This window comes from Melospiza georgiana, chromosome 2 (assembly GCF_028018845.1).
Source record: "Melospiza georgiana isolate bMelGeo1 chromosome 2, bMelGeo1.pri, whole genome shotgun sequence".
In the NCBI taxonomy this organism is placed as follows: domain Eukaryota; kingdom Metazoa; phylum Chordata; class Aves; order Passeriformes; family Passerellidae; genus Melospiza; species Melospiza georgiana.
In genome coordinates, this window is record NC_080431.1 from 95,695,595 (window position 1) to 95,720,646 (window position 25,052).

The window sequence follows — 25,052 nt, forward strand, 5'->3', positions numbered from 1 at the left end:
CGGAGCTTTTCAGGAGCCAGCCGGTCACTCCCAGCCATAGGCCGCCAGACACAAACCTCGGCCCGTTTCCCTGGCAAACAAAAGTAAGCTGCCCCTCTTCTGGATGGCAGATTGCAGGAACCACTTGGTACTATCAAACCAGCCCGACTTGGCACTGGTGCCACCTTGGCTCTGGGAACCATGCTGCATAACGTAGATTCTAAGGCGCCAGGCGGCCACTCCCAACCACAGGCCCCCAAACACAAACAACGGCGCTTTTCCCTGGAAAACAAAACTCGCCTGCCAACTTTTTGATGGCAGATTGCAGGAGCCACTTGGTACTATCAAACCAGCCCAAATTGGCACTGGTGCCACCATGGGTCTGGTCGCCATCCTGCCTATCGTAGCTTTTCAGGAGCCAGCCGGTCACTCCCAGCCTTTTGCCCCCAGACAAAAACCTCGGCCCGTTTCCCTGGCAAACAAAAGTAAGCTGCCCCGCTTCTGGATGGCAGATTGCGGGAGCCACTTGGTACTATCAAACCAGCCCGACTTGGCGCTGTTGCCTCCATGGGTCTGGTAATCATCCTGCCTATCGTAGCTTTTCAGGAGCCAGCCGATCACTCCCAACCATAGGCCCCAAACACAAATCTCTGCCCGTTTCCCCGGCAAACAAAAGTAAGCTACCCCGCTTCTGGATGGCAGATTGCAGGAGCCACTTTGAACCATCAAACCAGCCCGACTTGGCACTGGTGCCACCTCGGGTCTGGGAACCATCCTGCGTATCGTGGATTCTAAGGAGCCAGCCGGCCACTCCCAGCTGTCGGTTTCTCGGCTGTTTAGGTGGCCTGGAAAGGCCCAGAGTGACCTTGGGCAGCCCGGCGCTTCAAAGGACGAGGAGAGACTTCTGATCTTGCTTCGGTCTCAGTGTTTATTAATTGTTTATCTAAAAGATTTTCTTTCAGCCCAACAGAGGTCTGCACAGCAAGTCAGCCATGGGCACACTCCCCAGCCCCTGGGGCGGTCACTTATCTTTATACCTAAAGTTACGTGTACAATATTTATGATTTTTCTCCAATACCTTCTACTCTTATTAACCGGTGCACTTCTAGTAAAGACCAATCCCAAAGTGCCACCATCACCACAGAAGATGGAGGCCAAGAAGAAGAAGAAGAAGGACAGGACACGCCCCAATTCCTCCATCTTACTTCTCTAGACCCCCCTGTACAGAAATCCTAAACCCTGTGTTCTACACCTTAATTAACTTATCCCTTCACCATTCACCCAGTGAAATCCTCCCAGTCCTCATACAGGTGTCATCTCCTGTGTAGGATCAAAGTCCTGTCACCAGACACTTCTGGCAACATTCCAGGACTCCCGAGCCCCCCAAGGGTGTTCTCGGTCCCTGCACCTCAGTTCCTGAGGTGCTGAGATCCCACATCTCCCCCTTCTGTTTGCACCAGGAAAGCTTCTTTTGCTATCCGATTCATAGCGTGTTTTAAACATGCAAATATGCATGGGATAACAAGTATGAGGACTAGTAGAATTATTAAAACATAGAACTCTACCCTTAAAATTCCTCTCCAAATGGGAGAGATGTCAAAGAACTCTACCCTTAAAGTTCCTCCCGCCGGTGTGTACGGCCCGCCCCCCGCCGGCACCCGGGCCCGCCCCGCCCCGCAATTCGAGCCGAATTTGTCCGCGGGTTCTTGCGAGATCTGCCCGCCGCGCGCGTCTCCGGGACGGCCGCCACCCCCCGGCGCCGTGCTGACAAAAGCCGCACCGGGACATGTGTCTCCCGGTATCTCTTCACCCGCGCTCCCCGCCGGCTCCGCCGCTACCGCGCCGTGCCCCCGCGAGGAAGCGTCCCCCCCCGATCCCTTCTCTGTTCCCCTTCACCCCCCCTCTCCGATCCTGACTCCCCTGTACTCTCCGGAGTTTCAGGACGCTTTAGGAGTTTCCTGGGGTTTCTGGGTTTTGGGACCGGGGCTTTAATATTTTTTCCTGCTCTCTTTTCTCGAGAGCCCTTTCCCCCTGGCTTCTTAAGGCCAGAAATAATTTTTTTTTTTTTTTCTTTTTTTCCGGAGCTTTGCTCCCCCATCCTTCTGCTGAGGATGCAGAGCAACTTTTCGTTGCTCTCCCAGTCTTTTCGACTGAACCGGTATGCTTTTCTTTTTTTTTTCTTTTTCCGGGAGCCTTGCTCCCCCACCCTTCTGTTGAGGATGCAGAGCAACTTTTCGTTGCTCTCCCAGTCTTTTCGACTGAACTGGTATGCTTTTCTAGCATTAATCTTGCCGGCGAGAGCAGCTTTAACGCCGTCTCGTCCTTTTGTGTCGCTAAGAAATATAAGTGCCTGTTGATTTCCTGCCAAAACCCCACTTCGAATAGCAGGCATGTTTCGGCCAGTGGGTAATTAAGCCTTGCCCACAACAATAGCTGTTTTAATTCTTTCTTTGGGATCTCTTCTGTATGTGTTTGAGCCACGCCTTGTAAGGCGGACAAAATTTCCCGTTGTTCTTGGGAGAGTGTGCAATTATGTTCTTATATTTTGACCTTCTCACCGAATCTGTCGTCAGAGCTGTCCGAAGCCTCCTGTCTCTGTCCAGCAGGTCACAGGAGAAGAATCCGGAGGCGCCTTCCGGTTCCGATCCAGGCTGCTCTGCTACGAACTGTCTTCGGTAGAAGCTGAGAGGTGTAATTCTCAGTGACTGCTGGTTTTGCAGACTCTTCTGGCTGGTTTTTTCGTTTTTTTCCTTCTTCTTTTTCTTTTTTCTTCAGGCTTCTCTCCTCAGGAGCTATCAGTGCTCTCCTGAGAACTCGTCCTAGATTGGAGCTGCCCTCTTTGTTCTTCAGCTCTTGAGCTTCAGCTCTTCAGGGCTGATCCCCCCCCGAAAGGGTTGGTGGGGAGTAGCCCACGCAGTGAACGCCACTTGTCGGATTTCATTTTTTTCTTTCTCTTCTGTTTTAATGGTTGATTTATGTTTGCTGGTTGTCGGTTTCTCTTCCCGGCTGTTTTATGTCCGGAGATTCTCAGGGCTGCCACTTGCTCGGTTTCTCGACTGTTTCAAAGACCTGGAAATCTCAGAGTGACCTTGGGCAGCCCGGCGCTTCAAAGGACGAGGAGAGACTTCTGATCTTGCTTCGGTCTCAGTGTTTATTAATTGTTTATCTAAAAGATTTTCTTTCAGCCCAACAGAGGTCTGCACAGCAAGTCAGCCATGGGCACACTCCCCAGCCCCTGGGGCGGTCACTTATCTTTATACCTAAAGTTACGTGTACAATATTTATGATTTTTCTCCAATACCTTCTACTCTTATTAACCGGTGCACTTCTAGTAAAGACCAATCCCAAAGTGCCACCATCACCACAGAAGATGGAGGCCAAGAAGAAGAAGAAGAAGGACAGGACACGCCCCAATTCCTCCATCTTACTTCTCTAGACCCCCCTGTACAGAAATCCTAAACCCTGTGTTCTACACCTTAATTAACTTATCCCTTCACCATTCACCCAGTGAAATCCTCCCAGTCCTCATACAGGTGTCATCTCCTGTGTAGGATCAAAGTCCTGTCACCAGACACTTCTGGCAACATTCCAGGACTCCCGAGCCCCCCAAGGGTGTTCTCGGTCCCTGCACCTCAGTTCCTGAGGTGCTGAGATCCCACACCCAGCCACAGGCCCCCAAACACAAACAACGGCGCTTGTCCCTGGAAAACAAAACTCGCCTGCCAAATTTTTGATGGCAGATTGCAGGAGCCGCTTAGTACTATCAAACCAGCCCAACTTGGCGCTGGTGCCACCATGGGTCTTGTCACAATCCTGCCTATCGGAGCTTTTCAGGAGCCAGCCGGTCACTCCCAGCCATAGGCCCCCAGTCACAAACCTCGGCCCGTTTCCCTGGCAAACAAAAGTAAGCTGCCCCGCTTCTGGATGGCAGATTGCAGGAGCCACTTGGTACTATCAAACCAGCCTGACATGGCACTGGTGCCACCTTGGGTCTGGGAACCATGCTGCGTAACGTAGATTCTAAGGCGAATGCGGCCACTTACAGCCACAGGCCCCCAAACACAAACAACGGCGCTTTTCCCTGGAAAACAAAATTCGCCTGCCAACATTTTGATGGCAGATTGCAGGAGCCACTTGGTACTATCAAACCAGCCCAACTTGGCACTGGTGCCACCATGGGTCTGGTCACCATCCTGCCTATCGTAGCTTTTCAGGAGCCAGCCGGTCACTCCCAGCCATAGGCCCCCAGACACAAACCTCGGCCCGTTTCCCTGGCAAACAAAAGTAAGCTGCCCCGCTTCTGGATGGCAGATTGCAGGAGCTATTTATTACTATCAAACCAGCCCGACTTGGCACTGGTGCCACCTTGGCTCTGGGAACCATCCTGCCTATCGTGGATTTTCAGGGGCCAGCCGGCCACTCTCAGCCATATGCCCCCAAACACAAACCACGGCCCTTTTCTCTGGCAAACAAAACTCAACTTCCCCTCTTCTGGACGGCAAATTGCAGGACGCGCTTGGTACTACGAAAACAGCCCGACTTGGCGCTGATGCCACATTGGGTCAGGAAACCATCCTGCGTATCGATCTTTTTAAGGAGACAGCCGGCCTCTCCCATCCATATACCGCCAAAAACAAACCACAGAACTTTTCTCCAGCAAACAAAAATCCGCTGCCCCGCGTCTGGATGGCAGATTGCAGGAGCCACTTTGCACCATCAAACAAGCCCGACTTGGCACTGGTGCCACCTTGGATCTGGGAACCATCCTGCCTATCGTGGATTTTCAGGGGCCAGCCGGCCACTCTCAGCCATAGGCCCCCAAACAAAAACCACGGCACTTTACTCTGGTAACCAAAACTCAACTGCCCCTCTTCTGGATGGCAAATTGCAGGACGCACTTGGTACTACAAAACCAGCCCGACTTGGCACTGGTGCCACCTTGGGTCTGGTCACCATCCTGCGTATTGTGCATTTTAAGGAGCCAGTTGGCCACTCCAAGCCATAGGCCCCCAGACACAAAGCTCTGCCCGTTTCCATGGCAAACAAAAGTAAGCTACCCCGCTTCTGGATGGCAGATTAGAGGAGCCACTTTGCACCATCAAACCAGCCCAACTTGGCACTGGTGCCACCTTGGGTCTGGGAACCATCCTGCGTATCGTGGATTCTAAGGAGCCAGCCGGCCACTCCCAGCCACAGGTCCCCAAACACAAACAACGGCGCTTTTCCCTGGAAAACAAAACTCGCCTGCCAACTTTTTGATGGCAGATTGCAGGAGCCACTTTGCAACATAAAACCAGCCCGACTTGGCACTGGTCCCACCTTGGATCTCGGAACCATCCTGCCTATCGTGGATTTTCAGGGGCCAGCCGGCCACTCTCAGCCATGTACCCCCAAACAAAACCACGGCCCTTTCCTCTGGCCAACAAAACTCAACTGCCCCTCTTCTGGATGGCAAATTGCAGGGGCCACTTGCTACTACAAAACCAGCCCAACTTGGCACTGGTGCCACCTTGGCTCTGGGAACCATGCTGCGTATCGTGGATTCTAATGAGCCAGCCGGCCACTCCCAGTCATGGGCGACCAAAAAAAACCAAAGACCTTCTCTCTTGCAAACAAAAATCGGCTACCCCGCTTCTGGATGGCAGATTGCAGGAGACACTTTGCACCATCAAACCAGCCCGACTTGGCACTGGTGCCACCTTGGGTCTGGGAACCATGCTGCCTAGCGTGGATTTTCAGGAGCCAGCCGGCCACTCTCAGCCATAGGCCCTCAAGCACAAACCACGGCCCTTTTCTCTGGCAAACAAAACTCAACTGCCCCTCTTCTGGAGGGCAAATTGCAGGACGCAATTGGTACTACAAAAACAGCCCAACTTGGCACTGGTGCCACCATGGGTCTGGTAACCATCCTGCCTATCGTAGCTTTTCAGGAGCCAGCCGGTCACTCCCAGCCATAGGCCCCCAGACAAAAACCTCGGCCCGTTTCCCTGGCAAACAAAAGTAAGCTACCCCGCTTCTGGATGGCAAATTGCAGGAGCCACTTTGCACCATCAAACTGGCCCGACTTGGCACTGGTGCCACCTCTGGTCTGGGAACCATCCTGCGTATCGTGGATTCAAAGGAGCCAGCTGGCCACTCCCAGCCACAGGCACCCAAACACAAACAACGGCGCTTTTCCCTGGAAAACAAAACTCGCCTGCCAACTTTTTGATGGCAGATTGCAGGAGCCACTTTGCAACATAAAACCAGCCCGACTTGGCACTGGTCCCACCTTGGATCTCGGAACCATCCTGCCTATCGTGGATTTTCAGGGGCCAGCCGGCCACTCTCAGCCATGTACCCCCAAACAAAAACCATGGCCCTTTCCTCTGGCAAACAAAACTCAACTGCCCCTCTTCTGGATGGCAGATTGCAGGAGCCACTTGCTACTACAAAACCAGCCCAACTTGGCACTGGTGCCACCTTGGCTCTGGGAACCATGCTGCGTATCGTGGATTCTAATGAGCCAGCCGGCCACTCCCAGCCACAGGCGCCAAAAAAACCAAAGACTTTTCTCTTGCAAACAAAAATCGGCTACCCCGCTTCTGGATGGCAGATTGCAGGAGACACTTTGCACCATCAAACCAGCCCGACTTGGCACTGGTGCCACCTTGGATCTGGGAACCATCCTGCCTATCGTGGATTTTCAGGGGCCAGCCGGCCACTCTCAGCCATAGGCCCCCAAAAACAAACCACGGCACTTTACTCTGGTAACCAAAACTCAACTGCCCCTCTTCTGGATGGCAAATTGCAGGACGCACTTGGTACTACAAAAGCAGCCCGACTTGGCACTGGTGCCACCATGGGTCTGGTCACCATCCTGCGTATGGTGCATTTTAAGGAGCCAGCTGGCCACTCCCAGCCATAGGCCCCCAGACACAAAATTCTGCCCGTTTCCCTGGCAAACAAAAGTAATCTACCGCGCTTCTGGATGGCAGATTGCAGGAGCCACTTTGCACCATCAAACCAGCCCAACTTGGCACTGGTGCCACCTTGGGTCTGGGAACCATCCTGCGTATCGTGGATTCTAAGGAGCCAGCCGGACACTCCCAGGCACAGGCCCCCAAACAAAAACAACGGCGCTTTTCCCTGGAAAACAAAACTCGCCTGCCAACTTTTTGATGGCAGATTGCAGGAGCTATTTAGTACTATCAAACCAGTCCGACTTGGCACTGGTGCCACCTTGGATCTGGGAACCATCCTGCCTATCGTGGATTTTCAGGTGTCAGCCGGCCCCTCTCAGCCATATGCCCTCAAACACAAACCAGGGCCCTTTTCTCTGGCAAACAAAACTCAACTGCCCCTCTTCTGGAAGGCAAATTGCAGGACGCACTTGGTACTACAAAAACAGCCCAACTTGGCACTGGTGCCACCTCTGGCCTGGGAACCATCCTGCGTATCGAGCTTTTTAAGGAGCCAGCCGGCCACTCCCAGCCATATGCCCCCAAAAATGAACCACGGACTTGTTCACTGGCAAACAAAAATCAGCTGCCCCGCGTCAGGATGGCAGATTGCAGGAGCCACTTTGCACCATCAAACCAGCCCGACTTGGCTCTGGTGCCACCTTGGGTCTGGGAACCATTCTGCCTATCGTGGATTTTCAGGGGCCAGCCGGCCACTCTGAGCCATAGGCCCCCAAACACAAACCACGGCCCTTTTCTCTGGCAAACAAAACTCAGCTGCCCCGCTTCTGGATGGCAGATTGCAGGACGCACTTGGTACAATCAAACCAGCCCAACTTGGCACTGGTGCCACCTTGGGTCTGGGAACCATCCTGCGTATTGTGGATTGTCAGGAGCGAGCCGACCACTCTCGGCCACAGACCCCAATCAAAAACAACGGCCCGATTCACAGGCAAAAAAATCTCAGCTGCCCCACTTGTGGATGGGAGATTGCAGGAGGCGCTTGACACTGTCAAACCAGCCCAACATGGCACTGGTGCCACCTTGGGTCTGGGAACGATGCTGCGTATCATGGAATTCAAGGAGCCAGTCGGCCACTCCCAGCCACAGGACCCAAACACATACCACAGCCCTTTTCTTTGGCAAACAAAACGCAGCTGCCCTGCTTTTGAATGGCAGATTGCAGGAGGCACTTGGTACTATCAAACCAGCCCAACTTGGCGCTGGTGCCACCATGGGTCTTGTCACAATCCTGCCTATCGGAGCTTTTCAGGAGCCAGCCGGTCACTCCCAGGCATAGACCCCCAGACAGAAACCTCGGCCCATTTCCATGGAAAACAAAATTCAGCTGCCCCGCTTCTGGATGGCAGATTGCAGGAGCCACTTGGTACTATCAAACCAGCCCGACTTGGCACTGGTGCCACCTTGGGTCTGGGAACCATGCTGCGTAACGTAGATTCTAAGGCGAATGCGGCCACTTACAGCCACAGGCCCCCAAACACAAACAACGGCGCTTTTCCCTGGAAAACAAAATTCGCCTGCCAACATTTTGATGGCAGATTGCAGGAGCCACTTGGTACTATCAAACCAGCCCAACTTGGCGCTGGTGCCACCATGGGTCTGGTCACCATCCTGCCTATCGTAGCTTTTCAGGAGCCAGCCGGTCACTCCCAGCCATAGGCCCCCAGACACAAACCTCGGCCCGTTTCCCTGGCAAACAAAAGTAAGCTGCCCCGCTTCTGGATGGCAGATTGCAGGAGCTATTTATTACTATCAAACCAGCCCGACTTGGCACTGGTGCCACCTTGGCTCTGGGAACCAACCTGCCTATCGTGGATTTTCAGGGGCCAGCCGGCCACTCTCAGCCATATGCCCCCAAACACAAACCACGGCCCTTTTCTCTGGCAAACAAAACTCAACTTCCCCTCTTCTGGACGGCAAATTGCAGGACGCGCTTGGTACTACGAAAACAGCCCGACTTGGCGCTGATGCCACATTGGGTCAGGAAACCATCCTGCGTATCGATCTTTTTAAGGAGCCAGCCGGTCACTCCCATCCATATACCGCCAAAAACAAACCACGGAACTTTTCTCCAGCAAACAAAAATCCGCTGCCCCGCGTCTGGATGGCAGATTGCAGGAGCCACTTTGCACCATCAAACAAGCCCGACTTGGCACTGGTGCCACCTTGGATCTGGGAACCATCCTGCCTATCGTGGATTTTCAGGGGCCAGCCGGCCACTCTCAGCCATAGGCCCCCAAACAAAAACCACGGCACTTTACTCTGGTAACCAAAACTCAACTGCCCCTCTTCTGGATGGCAAATTGCAGGACGCACTTGGTACTACAAAACCAGCCCGACTTGGCACTGGTGCCACCTTGGGTCTGGTCACCATCCTGCGTATTGTGCATTTTAAGGAGCCAGTTGGCCACTCCAAGCCATAGGCCCCCAGACACAAAGCTCTGCCCGTTTCCATGGCAAACAAAAGTAAGCTACCCCGCTTCTGGATGGCAGATTAGAGGAGCCACTTTGCACCATCAAACCAGCCCAACTTGGCACTGCTGCCACCTTGGGTCTGGGAACCATCCTGCGTATCGTGGATTCTAAGGAGCCAGCCGGCCACTCCCAGCCACAGGTCCCCAAACACAAACAACGGCGCTTTTCCCTGGAAAACAAAACTCGCCTGCCAACTTTTTGATGGCAGATTGCAGGAGCCACTTTGCAACATAAAACCAGCCCGACTTGGCACTGGTCCCACCTTGGATCTCGGAACCATCCTGCCTATCGTGGATTTTCAGGGGCCAGCCGGCCACTCTCAGCCATGTACCCCCAAACAAAAACCACGGCCCTTTCCTCTGGCCAACAAAACTCAACTGCCCCTCTTCTGGATGGCAAATTGCAGGGGCCACTTGCTACTACAAAACCAGCCCAACTTGGCACTGGTGCCACCTTGGCTCTGGGAACCATGCTGCGTATCGTGGATTCTAATGAGCCAGGCAGCCACTCCCAGTCATGGGCGCCCAAAAAAAACCAAAGACCTTTTCTCTTGCAAACAAAAATCGGCTACCCCGCTTCTGGATGGCAGATTGCAGGAGACACTTTGCACCATCAAACCAGCCCGACTTGGCACTGGTGCCACCTTGGGTCTGGGAACCATGCTGCCTAGCGTGGATTTTCAGGAGCCAGCCGGCCACTCTCAGCCATAGGCCCTCAAGCACAAACCACGGCCCTTTTCTCTGGCAAACAAAACTCAACTGCCCCTCTTCTGGAGGGCAAATTGCAGGACGCAATTGGTACTACAAAAACAGCCCAACTTGGCACTGGTGCCACCATGGGTCTGGTAACCATCCTGCCTATCGTAGCTTTTCAGGAGCCAGCCGGTCACTCCCAGCCATAGGCCCCCAGACAAAAACCTCGGCCCGTTTCCCTGGCAAACAAAAGTAAGCTACCCCGCTTCTGGATGGCAAATTGCAGGAGCCACTTTGCACCATCAAACTGGCCCGACTTGGCACTGGTGCCACCTCTGGTCTGGGAACCATCCTGCGTATCGTGGATTCAAAGGAGCCAGCTGGCCACTCCCAGCCACAGGCACCCAAACACAAACAACGGCGCTTTTCCCTGGAAAACAAAACTCGCCTGCCAACTTTTTGATGGCAGATTGCAGGAGCCACTTTGCAACATAAAACCAGCCCGACTTGGCACTGGTCCCACCTTGGATCTCGGAACCATCCTGCCTATCGTGGATTTTCAGGGGCCAGCCGGCCACTCTCAGCCATGTACCCCCAAACAAAAACCATGGCCCTTTCCTCTGGCAAACAAAACTCAACTGCCCCTCTTCTGGATGGCAGATTGCAGGAGCCACTTGCTACTACAAAACCAGCCCAACTTGGCACTGGTGCCACCTTGGCTCTGGGAACCATGCAGCGTATCGTGGATTCTAATGAGCCAGCCGGCCACTCCCAGCCACAGGCGCCAAAAAAAACCAAAGACTTTTCTCTTGCAAACAAAAATCGGCTACCCCGCTTCTGGATGGCAGATTGCAGGAGACACTTTGCACCATCAAACCAGCCCGACTTGGCACTGGTGCCACCTTGGATCTGGGAACCATCCTGCCTATCGTGGATTTTCAGGGGCCAGCCGGCCACTCTCAGCCATAGGCCCCCAAAAACAAACCACGGCACTTTACTCTGGTAACCAAAACTCAACTGCCCCTCTTCTGGATGGCAAATTGCAGGACGCACTTGGTACTACAAAAGCAGCCCGACTTGGCACTGGTGCCACCATGGGTCTGGTCACCATCCTGCGTATGGTGCATTTTAAGGAGCCAGCTGGCCACTCCCAGCCATAGGCCCCCAGACACAAAATTCTGCCCGTTTCCCTGGCAAACAAAAGTAATCTACCGCGCTTCTGGATGGCAGATTGCAGGAGCCACTTTGCACCATCAAACCAGCCCAACTTGGCACTGGTGCCACCTTGGGTCTGGGAACCATCCTGCGTATCGTGGATTCTAAGGAGCCAGCCGGACACTCCCAGGCACAGGCCCCCAAACAAAAACAACGGCGCTTTTCCCTGGAAAACAAAACTCGCCTGCCAACTTTTTGATGGCAGATTGCAGGAGCTATTTAGTACTATCAAACCAGTCCGACTTGGCACTGGTGCCACCTTGGATCTGGGAACCATCCTGCCTATCGTGGATTTTCAGGTGTCAGCCGGCCCCTCTCAGCCATATGCCCTCAAACACAAACCAGGGCCCTTTTCTCTGGCAAACAAAACTCAACTGCCCCTCTTCTGGAAGGCAAATTGCAGGACGCACTTGGTACTACAAAAACAGCCCAACTTGGCACTGATGCCACCTCTGGCCTGGGAACCATCCTGCGTATCGAGCTTTTTAAGGAGCCAGCCGGCCACTCCCAGCCATATGCCCCCAAAAATGAACCACGGACTTGTTCACTGGCAAACAAAAATCAGCTGCCCCGCGTCAGGATGGCAGATTGCAGGAGCCACTTTGCACCATCAAACCAGCCCGACTTGGCTCTGGTGCCACCTTGGGTCTGGGAACCATTCTGCCTATCGTGGATTTTCAGGGGCCAGCCGGCCACTCTGAGCCATAGGCCCCCAAACACAAACCACGGCCCTTTTCTCTGGCAAACAAAACTCAGCTGCCCCGCTTCTGGATGGCAGATTGCAGGACGCACTTGGTACAATCAAACCAGCCCAACTTGGCACTGGTGCCACCTTGGGTCTGGGAACCATCCTGCGTATTGTGGATTGTCAGGAGCGAGCCGACCACTCTCGGCCACAGACCCCAATCAAAAACAACGGCCCGATTCACAGGCAAAAAAATCTCAGCTGCCCCACTTGTGGATGGGAGATTGCAGGAGGCGCTTGACACTGTCAAACCAGCCCAACATGGCACTGGTGCCACCTTGGGTCTGGGAACGATGCTGCGTATCATGGAATTCAAGGAGCCAGTCGGCCACTCCCAGCCACAGGACCCAAACACATACCACAGCCCTTTTCTTTGGCAAACAAAACGCAGCTGCCCTGCTTTTGAATGGCAGATTGCAGGAGGCACTTGGTACTATCAAACCAGCCCAACTTGGCGCTGGTGCCACCATGGGTCTTGTCACAATCCTGCCTATCGGAGCTTTTCAGGAGCCAGCCGGTCACTCCCAGCCATAGACCCCCAGACAGAAACCTCGGCCCATTTCCATGGAAAACAAAATTCAGCTGCCCCGCTTCTGGATGGCAGATTGCAGGAGCCACTTGGTACTATCAAACCAGCCCGACTTGGCACTGGTGCCACCTTGGGTCTGGGAACCATGCTGCGTAACGTAGATTCTAAGGCGAATGCGGCCACTTACAGCCACAGGCCCCCAAACACAAACAACGGCGCTTTTCCCTGGAAAACAAAATTCGCCTGCCAACATTTTGATGGCAGATTGCAGGAGCCACTTGGTACTATCAAACCAGCCCAACTTGGCGCTGGTGCCACCATGGGTCTGGTCACCATCCTGCCTATCGTAGCTTTTCAGGAGCCAGCCGGTCACTCCCAGCCATAGGCCCCCAGACACAAACCTCGGCCCGTTTCCCTGGCAAACAAAAGTAAGCTGCCCCGCTTCTGGATGGCAGATTGCAGGAGCTATTTATTACTATCAAACCAGCCCGACTTGGCACTGGTGCCACCTTGGCTCTGGGAACCAACCTGCCTATCGTGGATTTTCAGGGGCCAGCCGGCCACTCTCAGCCATATGCCCCCAAACACAAACCACGGCCCTTTTCTCTGGCAAACAAAACTCAACTTCCCCTCTTCTGGACGGCAAATTGCAGGACGCGCTTGGTACTACGAAAACAGCCCGACTTGGCGCTGATGCCACATTGGGTCAGGAAACCATCCTGCGTATCGATCTTTTTAAGGAGCCAGCCGGTCACTCCCATCCATATACCGCCAAAAACAAACCACGGAACTTTTCTCCAGCAAACAAAAATCCGCTGCCCCGCGTCTGGATGGCAGATTGCAGGAGCCACTTTGCACCATCAAACAAGCCCGACTTGGCACTGGTGCCACCTTGGATCTGGGAACCATCCTGCCTATCGTGGATTTTCAGGGGCCAGCCGGCCACTCTCAGCCATAGGCCCCCAAACAAAAACCACGGCACTTTACTCTGGTAACCAAAACTCAACTGCCCCTCTTCTGGATGGCAAATTGCAGGACGCACTTGGTACTACAAAACCAGCCCGACTTGGCACTGGTGCCACCTTGGGTCTGGTCACCATCCTGCGTATTGTGCATTTTAAGGAGCCAGTTGGCCACTCCAAGCCATAGGCCCCCAGACACAAAGCTCTGCCCGTTTCCATGGCAAACAAAAGTAAGCTACCCCGCTTCTGGATGGCAGATTAGAGGAGCCACTTTGCACCATCAAACCAGCCCAACTTGGCACTGCTGCCACCTTGGGTCTGGGAACCATCCTGCGTATCGTGGATTCTAAGGAGCCAGCCGGCCACTCCCAGCCACAGGTCCCCAAACACAAACAACGGCGCTTTTCCCTGGAAAACAAAACTCGCCTGCCAACTTTTTGATGGCAGATTGCAGGAGCCACTTTGCAACATAAAACCAGCCCGACTTGGCACTGGTCCCACCTTGGATCTCGGAACCATCCTGCCTATCGTGGATTTTCAGGGGCCAGCCGGCCACTCTCAGCCATGTACCCCCAAACAAAAACCACGGCCCTTTCCTCTGGCCAACAAAACTCAACTGCCCCTCTTCTGGATGGCAAATTGCAGGGGCCACTTGCTACTACAAAACCAGCCCAACTTGGCACTGGTGCCACCTTGGCTCTGGGAACCATGCTGCGTATCGTGGATTCTAATGAGCCAGGCAGCCACTCCCAGTCATGGGCGCCCAAAAAAAACCAAAGACCTTTTCTCTTGCAAACAAATATCGGCTACCCCGCTTCTGGATGGCAGATTGCAGGAGACACTTTGCACCATCAAACCAGCCCGACTTGGCACTGGTGCCACCTTGGGTCTGGGAACCATGCTGCCTAGCGTGGATTTTCAGGAGCCAGCCGGCCACTCTCAGCCATAGGCCCTCAAGCACAAACCACGGCCCTTTTCTCTGGCAAACAAAACTCAACTGCCCCTCTTCTGGAGGGCAAATTGCAGGACGCAATTGGTACTACAAAAACAGCCCAACTTGGCACTGGTGCCACCATGGGTCTGGTAACCATCCTGCCTATCGTAGCTTTTCAGGAGCCAGCCGGTCACTCCCAGCCATAGGCCCCCAGACAAAAACCTCGGCCCGTTTCCCTGGCAAACAAAAGTAAGCTACCCCGCTTCTGGATGGCAAATTGCAGGAGCCACTTTGCACCATCAAACTGGCCCGACTTGGCACTGGTGCCACCTCTGGTCTGGGAACCATCCTGCGTATCGTGGATTCAAAGGAGCCAGCTGGCCACTCCCAGCCACAGGCACCCAAACACAAACAACGGCGCTTTTCCCTGGAAAACAAAACTCGCCTGCCAACTTTTTGATGGCAGATTGCAGGAGCCACTTTGCAACATAAAACCAGCCCGACTCGGCACTGGTTCCACCTTGGATCTCCGAACCATCCTGGCAATCGTGGATTTTCAGGGGCCAGCCGGCCACTCTCAGCCATGTACCCCCAAACAAAAACCATGGCCCTTTCCTCTGGCAAACAAAACTCAACTGCCCCTCTTCTGGATGGCAGATTGCAGGAGCCACTTGCTACTACAAAACCAGCCCAACTTGGCACTGGTGCCACCTTGGCTCTGGGAACCATCCTGCGTATCGTGGATTCTAATGAGCCAGCCGGCCACTCCCAGCCACAGGCGCCAAAAAAAACCAAAGACTTTTCTCTTGCAAACAAATATCGGCTACCCCGCTTCTGGATGGCAGATTGCAGGAGACACTTTGCACCATCAAACCAGCCCGACTTGGCACTGGTGCCACCTTGGATCTGGGAACCATCCTGCCTATCGTGGATTTTCAGGGGCCAGCCGGCCACTCTCAGCCATAGGCCCCCAAAAACAAACCACGGCACTTTACTCTGGTAACCAAAACTCAACTGCCCCTCTTCTGGATGGCAAATTGCAGGACGCACTTGGTACTACAAAAGCAGCCCGACTTGGCACTGGTGCCACCTTGGGTCTGGTCACCATCCTGCGTATGGTGCATTTTAAGGAGCCAGCTGGCCACTCCCAGCCATAGGCCACCAGACACAAAATTCTGCCCGTTTCCCTGGCAAACAAAAGTAATCTACCGCGCTTCTGGATGGCAGATTGCAGGAGCCACTTTGCACCATCAAACCAGCCCAACTTGGCACTGGTGCCACCTTGGGTCTGGGAACCATCCTGCGTATCGTGGATTCTAAGGAGCCAGCCGGACACTCCCAGGCACAGGCCCCCAAACAAAAACAACGGCGCTTTTCCCTGGAAAACAAAACTCGCCTGCCAACTTTTTGATGGCAGATTGCAGGAGCTATTTAGTACTATCAAACCAGTCCGACTTGGCACTGGTGCCACCTTGGATCTGGGAACCATCCTGCCTATCGTGGATTTTCAGGTGTCAGCCGGCCCCTCTCAGCCATATGCCCTCAAACACAAACCAGGGCCCTTTTCTCTGGCAAACAAAACTCAACTGCCCCTCTTCTGGAAGGCAAATTGCAGGACGCACTTGGTACTACAAAAACAGCCCAACTTGGCACTGATGCCACCTCTGGCCTGGGAACCATCCTGCGTATCGAGCTTTTTAAGGAGCCAGCCGGCCACTCCCAGCCATATGCCCCCAAAAATGAACCACGGACTTGTTCACTGGCAAACAAAAATCAGCTGCCCCGCGTCAGGATGGCAGATTGCAGGAGCCACTTTGCACCATCAAACCAGCCCGACTTGGCTCTGGTGCCACCTTGGGTCTGGGAACCATTCTGCCTATCGTGGATTTTCAGGGGCCAGCCGGCCACTCTGAGCCATAGGCCCCCAAACACAAACCACGGCCCTTTTCTCTGGCAAACAAAACTCAGCTGCCCCGCTTCTGGATGGCAGATTGCAGGACGCACTTGGTACAATCAAACCAGCCCAACTTGGCACTGGTGCCACCTTGGGTCTGGGAACCATCCTGCATATTGTGGATTGTCAGGAGCGAGCCGACCACTCTCGGCCACAGACCCCAATCAAAAACAACGGCCCGATTCACAGGCAAAAAAATCTCAGCTGCCCCACTTGTGGATGGGAGATTGCAGGAGGCGCTTGACACTGTCAAACCAGCCCAACATGGCACTGGTGCCACCTTGGGTCTGGGAACGATGCTGCGTATCATGGAATTCAAGGAGCCAGTCGGCCACTCCCAGCCACAGGACCCAAACACATACCACAGCCCTTTTCTTTGGCAAACAAAACGCAGCTGCCCTGCTTTTGAATGGCAGATTGCAGGAGGCACTTGGTACTATCAAACCAGCCCAACTTGGCACTGGTGCCTCCATGGGTCTGGTCACCATCCTGCGTATCGTAGCTTTTCAGGAGCCAGCCGGTCATTCCCAGCCATAGGCCCCAGACACAAAGCTCTGCCCGTTTCCCTGGCAAACAAAAGTAAGCTGCCCCGCTTCTGGATGGCAGATTGCGGGAGCCACTTGGTACTATCAAACCAGCCCGACTTGGCACTGGTGCCACCTCTGGTCTGGAAACCATCCTGCGTATCGTGGATTCTTAGGAGCCAGCTGGCCACTCCCAGCCACAGGCCCCCAAACACAAACAACGGTGCTTTTCCCTGGAAAACAAAACTGGCCTGCCAACTTTTTGATGGCAGATTGCAGGAGCCACTTGGTACTATCAAACCAGCCCGACTTGGCACTGGTGCCACCTTGGCTCTGGGAACCATCCTGCGTATCGTGGATTCAAAGGAGCCAGCTGGCCACTCCCAGCCACAGGCACCCAAACACAAACAACGGCGCTTTTCCCTGGAAAACAAAACTCGCCTGCCAACTTTTTGATGGCAGATTGCAGGAGCCACTTTGCAACATAAAACCAGCCCGACTCGGCACTGGTTCCACCTTGGATCTCCGAACCATCCTGGCAATCGTGGATTTTCAGGGGCCAGCCGGCCACTCTCAGCCATGTACCCCCAAACAAAAACCATGGCCCTTTCCTCTGGCAAACAAAACTCAACTGCCCCTCTTCTGGATGGCAGATTGCAGGAGCCACTTGCTACTACAAAACCAGCCCAACTTGGCACTGGTGCCACCTTGGCTCTGGGAACCATGCTGCGTATCGTGGATTCTAATGAGCCAGCCGGCCACTCCCAGCCACAGGCGCCAAAAAAAACCAAAGACTTTTCTCTTGCAAACAAAAATCGACTACCCCGCTGCTGGATGGCAGATTGCAGGAGACACTTTGCACCATCAAACCAGCCCGACTTGGCACTGGTGCCACCTTTGGTCTGGGAACCATGCTGCCTAGCGTGGATTTTCAGGAGCCAGCCGGCCACTCTCAGCCATATGCACTCAAGCACAAACCACGGCCCTTTACTCTGGCAAACAAAACTCAACTGCCCCTCTTGTGGAGGGCAAATTGCAGTACGCACTTGGTACTACAAAACCAGCCCAACTTGGCACTGGTGCCACCTTGGCTCTGGGAACCATTCTGCCTATCGTGGATTTTCAGGGGCCAGCCAGCCACTCTGAGCCATAGGCCCCCAAACAAAAACCACGGCCCTTTTCTCTGGCAAACAAAACTCAACTGCCCCTCTTCTGGATGGCAGATTGCAGGAGTCACTTGGTACTATCAAACCAGCCCAACTTGGCACTGGTGCCTCCATGGGTCTGGTAACCATCCTGCCTATCCTAGCTTTTCAGGAGCCAGCCGGTCACTCCCAGCCATGGGGCCCAGACACAAAGCTCGGCCCGTTTCCCTGGCATACAAAAGTAAGCTACCCCGCTTCTGGATGGCAGATTGCAGGAGACACTTTGTACCATCAAACCAGCCCGACTTGGCACTGCTGCCACCATGGATCTGGTCACCATCCTGCCTATCGTAGCTTCTCAGGACCTAGCCGGTCACTCTCAGCCATAGGCCGCCAGACACAAACCTCGGCCCGTTTCCCTGGCAAACAAAAGTAAGCTGCCCCGCTTCTAGATGGCAGATTGCAGGAGCCACTTGGTACTATCAAACCAGCCCGACTTGGCAGTGATGCCACCTTGGGTCTGGGAACCAACCTGCCTATCGTGGATTTTCAGGGGCCAGCCGGCCACTCTCAGCCATATGCCCCCAAACACAAACCACGGCCCTTTTCTCTGGCAAACAAAACTCAACTGCCCGTCTTCTGGATGGCAAATTGCAGGACGCACTTGGTACTACGAAAACAGCCCGACTTGGCACTGATGCCACCTTGGCTCTGGGAACCATCCTGCGTATCGAGCTTTTTAAGGAGCCAGCCGGCCACGCCCAGCCATATACCGCCAAAAACAAACCACGGAACTTTTCTCCAGCAAACAAAAATCCGCTGCCCCGCGTCTGGATGGCAGATTGCAGGAGCCACTTTGCACCATCAAACCAGCCCGACTTGGCACTGGTGCCACCTTGGATCTGGGAACCATCCTGCCTATCGTGGATTTTCAGGGGCCAGCCGGCCACTCTCAGCCATAGGCCCCCAAAAACAAACCACGGCACTTTACTCTGGTAAACAAAACTCAACTGCCCCTCTTCTGGATGGCAAATTGCAGGACGCACTTGGTACTACAAAAGCAGCCCGACTTGGCACTGGTGCCACCTTGGGTCTGGTCACCATCCTGCGTATGGTGCATTTTAAGGAGCCAGCTGGCCACTCCCAGCCATAGGCCCCCAGACACAAAATTCTGCCCGTTTCCCTGGCAAACAAAAGTAATCTACCGCGCTTCTGGATGGCAGATTGCAGGAGCCACTTTGCAGCATCAAACCAGCCCAACTTGGCACTGGTGCCACCTTGGGTCTGGGAACCATCCTGCGTATCGTGGATTCTAAGGAGCCAGCCGGCCACTCCCAGCCACAGGCCCCCAAACAAAAACAACGGCGCTTTTCCCTGGAAAACAAAACTCGCCTGCCAACTTTTTGATGGCAGATTGCAGGAGCTATTTAGTACTATCAAACCAGTCCGAGTTGGCACTGGTGCCACCTTGGATCTGGGAACCATCCTGCCTATTGTGGATTTTCAGGTGTCAGCCAGCCCCTCTCAGCCATATGCCCTCAAACACAAACCACGGCACTTTTCTCTGGCAAACAAAACTCAACTGCCCCTCTTCTGGAAGGCAAATTGCAGGACGCACTTGGTACTACAAAAACAGCCCAACTTGGCACTGGTGCCACCTCTGGCCTGGGAACCATCCTGCGTATCGAGCTTTTTAAGGAGCCAGCCGGCCACTCCCAGCCATATGCCCCCAAAAATGAACCACGGACTTGTTCTCTGGCAAACAAAAATCAGCTGCCCCGCGTCGGGATGGCAGATTGCAGGAGCCACTTTGCACCATCAAACCAGCCCGACTTGGCTCTGGTGCCACCTTGGGTCTGGGAACCATTCTGCCTATCGTGGATTTTCAGGGGCCAGCCGGCCACTCTGAGCCACAGGCCCCCAAACACAAACCACGGCCCTTTTCTCTGGCAAACAAAACTCAGCTGCCCCGCTTCTGGATGGCAGATTGCAGGACGCACTTGGTACAATCAAACCAGCCCAACTTGGCACTGGTGCCACCTTGGGTCTGGTCACCATCCTGCGTATCGTAGCTTTTAAGGAGCCAGCCGGTCAGTCCCAGCCATAGGCCCCAGACACAAAGCTCTGCCCGTTTCCCTGGCAAACAAAAGTAAGCTGCCCCGCTTCTGGATGGCAGATTGCGGGAGCCACTTGGTACTATCAAACCAGCCCGACTTGGCACTGGTGCCACCTCTGGTCTGGAAACCATCCTGCGTATCGTGGATTCTTAGGAGCCAGCCGGCCACTCCCAGCCACAGGCCCCCAAACACAAACAACGGCACTTTTCCCTGGAAAGCAAAACTGGCCTGCCAACTTTTTGATGGCAGATTGCAGGAGCCACTTGGTACTATCAAACCAGCCCGACTAGGCACTGGTGCCACCTTGGCTCTGGGAACCATGCTGCGTAACGTAGATTCTAAGGCGAAGGCGGCCACTCACAGCCACAGGCCCCCAAACACAAACAACGGCGCTTTTCCCTGGAAAACAAAACTCGCCTGCCAACTTTTTGATGGCAGATTGCAGGAGCCACTTGGTACTATCAAACCAGCCCAACTTGGCACTGCTGCCACCATGGGTCTGGTCACCATCTTGCCTATCGTGGATTTTAAGGAGCCAGCCGGCCTCTCTCAGCCATATGCCCCCAAACACAAACCACGGCCCTTTTCTCTGGCAAACAAAACTCAACTGCCCCTCTTCTGGATGGCAGATTGCAGGAGCCACTTGGTACTATCAAACCAGCCCTACTTGGCACTGGTGCCACCTTGGGTCTGGGAAGCATGCTGCGTATCATGGATTTTCAGGAGCCAGCCCGCCACTGCAAGCTACAGGCCCCCAAACACAAACAACAGCCTTTTTCTCTGGCAAACAAAATTCAGCTGCCCCGCTTCTGGATGGCAGATTGCAGGAGCCACTTGGTAGTATCAAACCAGTCCGACTTGGCACTGGTGCCAACTTGGGTCTGGGAACCATCCTGCGTATCGTGGATTCTAAGTAGCCAGCTGGCCACTCCCAGCCACAGGCCCCCAAACACAAACAACGGTGCTTTTCCCTGGAAAACAAAACTGGCCTGCCAACTTTTTGATGGCAGATTGCAGGAGCCACTTGGTACTATCAAACCAGCCCGTCTTGGCACTGGTGCCACCATGGGTCTGGTCACCATCCTGCCTATCGTAGCTTTTCAGGAGCCAGCCGGTCACTCCCAGCCATAGGCCCCCAGCCACAAACCTCGGCCCGTTTCCCTGGCACACAAAAGTAAGCTACCCCGCTTCTGGATGGCAGATTGCAGGAGCAACTTGGCATCATCAAACCAGCCCGACTTGGCACTGGTGCCACCTCTGGTCTGGGAACCATCCTGCGTATCGTGGGTTCTAAGGAGCCAGCTGGCCACTCCCAGCCACAGGCCCCCAAACACAAACAACGGCACTTTTCCCTGGAAAACAAAACTCGCCTGCTAGCTTTTTGATTGCAGAGTGCAGGAGCCACTTGGTACTATCAAACCAGCCCAACTTGGCACTGGTGCCACTATGGGTCTGGTCACCATCCTGCTTATCATAGCATTTCAGGAGCCAGCCGGTCACTCCCAGCCGTAGGCCCCCAGACAAATATCTCGGCCCGTTTCCCTGGAAAACAAAAGTAAGCTGCCCCGCTTCTGGATGGCAGATTGCAGGAGCCACTTGGTACTATCAAACCAGCCCAACTTGGCACTGGTGCCACCATGGGTCTGGTCACCATCCTGCCTATCGTAGCTTTTCAGGGGCCAGCCAGCCAGCCCCAGGCACTGGCCCCCAGACAAGAATTTCGGCCCGTTTCCATGGCAAACAAAAGTAAGCTACCCCGCTTCTGGATGGCAGATTGTAGGAGCCACTTTGCACCATCAAACCAGCCCAACTTGACACTGGTGCCACCTCTGGCCTGGGAACCATCCTGCGTATTGTGGATTCTAAGCAGCCACCCGGCCACTCCGAGCCATAGGCCCCCAAACACAAACAACGGCGCTTTTCCCCGGAAAACAAAACTTGCCTGCCAACATTTTGATGGCAGATTGCAGGAGCCACTTGGTACTATCAAACCAGCCCAACTTGGCACTGGTGCCACCATGGGTCTGGTCACCATCCTGCCTAGCATAGCTTTTCAGGAGCCAGGAGGTCACTCCCAGCCATAGACCCCCAGACAGAAATCTCGGCCCGTTTCCATGGAAAACAAAAGTAAGCTGCCCCGCTTCTGGATGGCAGATTGCAGGAGCCACTTGGTACTATCAATTTAGCCCAACTTGGCACTGGTGCCACCATGGGTCTGGTAAACATCCTGCCTATCGTAGCTTTTCAGGAGCCAGCCAGTCACTCCCTGCCATAGGGCCCCAGACAAATACCTCTGCCCGTTTCCCTGGCAAACAAAAGTAAGCTGCCCCGCTTCTGGATGGCAGATTGCAGGAGCCACTTGGTACTATCAAACCAGCCCGACTTGGCACTGGTGCCACCTTGGATCTGGGAACCATGCTGCGTAACGTGGATTCTAAGACGACAAGCGGCCACTCCCAGCCACAGGGCCCCAAACATAAACAACGGCGCTTTTCCCTGGAAAACAAAACTCGCCTGCCAACTTTTTGATGGCAGATTGCAGGAGCCACTTGGCACTATCAAATCAGCCCAACTTGGCACTGGTGCCACCATGGGTCTGGTAATCATCCTGCCTACTGTAGCTTTTCAGGAGCCAGCCGGTCACTCCCAACCATAGGCCTCCAGAAAATAACCTCGGCCCGTTTCCCTGGCAAACAAAAGTAAGCTACCCCGCTTCTGGATGGCAGATTGCAGGAGGCACTTTGCACCATCAAACTATCCCGACTTGGCACTGGTGCCACCTCTGGTCTGGGAACCATCCTGCGTATCGTGGATTCTAATTAGCCAGCCGGCCACTCCCAGCCACAGGCCCCCAAACACAAACAACGGCGCTTTTCCCTGGAAAACAAAACTCGCCTGCCAAATTTTTGATGGCAGATTGCAGGAGCCACTTGGTAGTATCAAACCAGCCCAACTTGGCACTGGTGCCACCACTGGTCTGGGAACCATCCTGCGTATCGAGGATTTTAAGGAGCCAGCCGGCCACTCCCAGCCACAGGACCCCAGACACAAAGCTCTGCCCGTTTCCCTGACAAACAAAATTAAGCTACCCCGCTTCTGGATGGCAGATTGCAGGAGCTATTTAGTACTATCAAACCAGCCCGACTTGGCACTGGTGCCACCTTGGCTCTGGGAACCATCCTGCCTATTGTGGATTTTGTGGGGTCAGCCGGCCACTCTCAGCCATATGCCCTCAAACACAAACCACGGCCCTTTTCTCTGGCAAACAAAACTCAACTGCCCCTCTTCTGGAAGGCAAATTGCAGGACGCACTTGGTACTACAAAAACAGCCCAACTTGGCACTGGTGCCACCTCTGGTCTGGGAACCATCCTGCGTATCGTGGATTTTCAGGGGCCAGCCGGCCACTCCCAGCCACAGGCCCCCAAACACAAACAACGGCTCTTTTCCCTGGAAAACAAAACTCGCCTGCCAACTTTTTGATGGCAGATTGCAGGAGCCACTTGGTGCTATCAAACCAGCCCAACTTGGCACTGGTGCCACCATGGGTCTTGTCACAATCCTGCCTATCGTAGCTTTTCAGGAGCCAGCCGGTCACTTCCAGCCATAGGCGCCCAGACACAAAGCTCGGCCCATTTCCATGTTAAATAAAAGTAAGCTGCCCCGCTTCTGCATGGCAGATTGCAGGAACCACTTAGTACTATCAAACCAGCCCAACTTGGAACTGGTGCCTCCATGGGTCTGGTAACCATCCTGCCTATCGTAGCTTTTCAGGAGCCAGCCGGTGAGTCCCAGCCATAGGCCCCAGACACAAAGCTCTGCCCGATTCCCTGGCAAACAAAAGTTATCTACCCCGCTTCTGGATGGCAGATTGCAGGAGCCACTTTGAACTATCAAACTATCCCGACTTGGCACTGGTGCCACCTCTGGTCTGGGAACCATCCTGCGTATCGTGGATTCTAAGGAGCCAGCTGGCCAGTCCCAGCCACAGGCCCACAAACACAAACAACGGCGCTTTTCCCTGGAAAACAAAACTGGCCTGCCAAATATTTGATGGCAGATTGCAGGAGCCACTTGGTACTATCAAACCAGCCCAACTTGGCACTGGTGCCACCATGGGTCTGGTCACCATCCTGCCTATCGGAGCTTTTCAGGAGCCAGCCGGTCACTCCCAGCCATAGGCCCCCAGAAACAAACCTCGGCCCGTTTCCCTGGCAAACAAAAGTAAGCTGCCCCGCTTCTGGATGGCAGATTGCAGGAGCCACTTTGAACCATCAAACCAGCCCGACTTGGCACTGGTGCCTCCATGGGTCTGGTAACCATGCTGCCTAACGTAGATTCTAAGGCGCCAGGCGGCCACTCCCAGCCACAGGCCGCCAAACACAAACAACGGCGCTTTTCCCTGGAAAACAAAACTCGCCTGCCAACTTTTGGATGGCAGATTGCAGGAGCCACTTGGTACTACGAAACCAGCCCAACTTGGCACTGCTGCCACCATGGGTCTGGTCAGCATCCTGCCTATCGGAGCTTTTCAGGAGTCAGCCGGTCACTCCCAGCCATAGGCCGCCAGACACAAACCTCGGCCCGTTTCCCTGGCAAACAAAAGTAAGCTGCCCCGCTTCTGGATGGCAGATTGCAGGAACCACTTGGTACTATCAAACCAGCCCGACTTGGCACTGGTGCCACCTTGGCTCTGGGAACCATGCTGCGTAACGTAGATTCTAAGGCGCCAGGCGGCCACTCCCAACCACAGGCCCCCAAACACAAACAACGGCGCTTTTCCCTGGAAAACAAAACTCGCCTGCCAACTTTTTGATGGC